Source organism: Cibotium barometz, chromosome 51, assembly GCF_041138505.1.
Source record: "Cibotium barometz isolate CiBa-2024 chromosome 51, ASM4113850v1, whole genome shotgun sequence".
In the NCBI taxonomy this organism is placed as follows: domain Eukaryota; kingdom Viridiplantae; phylum Streptophyta; class Polypodiopsida; order Cyatheales; family Cibotiaceae; genus Cibotium; species Cibotium barometz.
Genome location: NC_141096.1, coordinates 30344672 through 30347375, shown reverse-complemented (window position 1 = coordinate 30347375; position 2704 = coordinate 30344672). Strand labels below are relative to the sequence as shown.

General features: G+C 49.1%; 1 pseudogene; it reads left to right on the top strand.

The window, feature by feature from the left end:
• Window positions 1-721: 721 nt before the first annotated feature.
• LOC147609523 (phospholipase A1-Igamma1, chloroplastic pseudogene) lies at window positions 722-2339 on the top strand (annotated as a pseudogene).
• The last annotated feature ends 365 nt before the right edge of the window (window positions 2340-2704 follow it).

Here is a 2704-nt window from a genome sequence, read left to right as displayed (position 1 = left end):
GGTGGACTATAACGAGCGTGTCGTGTGTTGCTTGCCGAAGTAGCGAGAGTAACAACGCGTGGCTTGGCATGAGAGCCACACGTGTATTAGTAAAGACCTAGGGCATGGAAGCGGACCGGTTTGGCATCGAGCAAGTGTAAAGGCAAGCGGGTTGTAGAGGAGACCTAGTTGTGAACATTCTCAGCAAGGTAAATTCTGAAGACGAAGATCAAGTTGATGATGAAGGATGTTGATCTTGTTAGTGATGAAGAAGAGTTTGAAGCTCATATTTATTTATGAACTTTAGATATATATATATATATTGTGTGTTTGTTTGTGTATGTATGTATGTATATAAATACATACACACACTTGTAATCATGCATATGCACACATAGTCACACGTACATGCACAAACACACTTGAGTGTACGTTTGTACACACATATTTTTAGAGAAACATACCCTCACATGTGCATGCTTGCAACAACTCGCAGGTCACATGCTAGTTATGAAGAATGTGCGGGTCAGAGGCCGACAACAATCGAGCATCCCGGCGGAGGTGGCTTGGCATGCTGAGGTGGAGCGCCGACCAGCTGTTAGCCGCCAGAATCTGTGAAAGGTGTGGCGTACCTATGCTGACTCTGCTGGGTGGCCTCCCTTGAGAAATAAGGCACGTGTCATTTGACGGCTTTATCAATATTGCAGCTTTTTATGGGTGAAAACATCTCCGGTCTAATCGCCAATCTAGTGAAAACATCTCCTCCTCGCTCTCGCGCATAAGCTCTCCTACGGCATTATCAGCGTCATTGGCCGTTACAAGCTCTGTACTAATGGAGTACCCGCCCGCTATTCGCTCTGTACCAATGGAGCCCTCGCGCGCAGCTATGAGCTCTAGTGTACAAATTATGGTTTGCCCGCCCGCTAGACAATATAGTAAAGCCACGTCAAGCGAGGGGACTAGCCACTTGGCAAGTGTGTGGAAGGAAATTCAAGGGCAAAACAACTGGAAGGGCTTCCTCGACGTGGAGCCATTGGATCAGACCCTCCGGGCGGAAATCATCCGCTATGGTGAGCTCGCGCAGGTTAACTACGACGCGTTCGACTCCGACAGTCACTCGGTCTACTGTGGCAGCAGCAGGTATGCCGCCCGGGATCTTTTCAAGAAGGTCGACAAGGAGGACTGCGGCTACGAGGTGACCAGGTACCTCTTCGCCACATTGGACATCAAGCTGCCCAAGTTCCTCCTCCTGTCAGAGAGGGATGCATCGGAGCGGTGGACCGGGGACTCCAACTGGATTGCCTACGTGGCAGTGGCCACCGACAAAGAGATGAAACGGCTGGGTAGAAGAGACATCCTCGTCGCATGGAGGGGCACAGTCATGGGCACGGAATGGGTCGCAGATCTCACAGACGTTCAAACGCGTCCGGATTTCGAGCCAGGCCAGAAAAAGGTGAGGGTGGAAAAGGGTTTCCTAAGCTTGTACACTTCCAAGAAGGCGGGGTCCAAGTTCAATGACACGAGCGCCAGGGAGCAATTGGCATGTGCGCTGAAGAAGCTGTTGAAGAAGTATGAAGGGGAGAAGGTGAGCATAACCATAACAGGACACAGCCTTGGGGCGGCACTGGCTGTGTTGAGCGGTTATGACATATCAGCCAACATAGGTCAGTGGAACGGCGGCGGAGCTGGGCAGGCACCGATTATAACGGTCTTCTCTTTCGCAGGGCCTAGGGTGGGAAACTTGGCCTTCAAGCACAGAGTGGAGGAGTTGGGGTTGAAGGTGTTGAGGGTGGTCAATGTGCATGACACGGTGCCTAAGGTACCTGGATTCAACGTGAATGAAAGAGGGGTGTGGGGCGCCATAGCAGCCATGGGTTGCGGCCCACTGCTCGACTTGTGGCCATGGGCCTACTTCCACGTGGGCCAGGAGCTCCGCCTCGATAGTCATGTTTCACCCCACCTCCGAAAGCCTTCTTTCTTCTCCACACGAAACCTGAATCTCCACCACAATCTTGAGGTCTACCTACACACACTAGATGGCTTCCAGGGATTCGGGCGGAAGTTTGCGTCTGTGTTCGCTCGAAACCCTGCCCTAGTGAACAAGTCATCCGACTTTTTGGTGCATAAGCTATTTTTCCCATCCCATTGGTGGCAGGAAAGAAACAAGGGCCTCATAAAGAACCAGTATGGTCAGTGGTCACTTGCCCCTCGGCCCAAGCACCACCGCCCAGAGAACCAGCAACCCTGAGTAAGTAATGATACAACAGGTGGTGGTTGGGTAATGATATATAGATAGGTGCTCGTTGTAAATACTACATATTTCACTCTGGAAATCACAAGATCAAAATTGATGGTCTTGAAATCACAAGAAAAGTAAAGTCATAGATTATTGCTTTTGTTTAATATCTCACGTCTCGTTTTGAGTTGGGTGGAACACCTCTTTCTATGGCCAAGCCTCGCCTACACAAAAGACTACATATTTCACTCTTGAAATCACAAGCAAAGTAAAGTGATAGATTATTGCTTTTGTTTAATATCTCACATCTCGTTTTGAGTTGGGTGGAAAACCCCTTTCTATGGCCAAGCCTCGCCTACACAAAAGACTACATATTTCACTCTTGAAATCACAAGCAAAGTAAAGTGATAGATTATTGCTTTTGTTTAATATCTCACATCTCGTTTTGAGTTGGGTGGAAAACCCCTTTCTATGGCCAAGCCTCGCCTA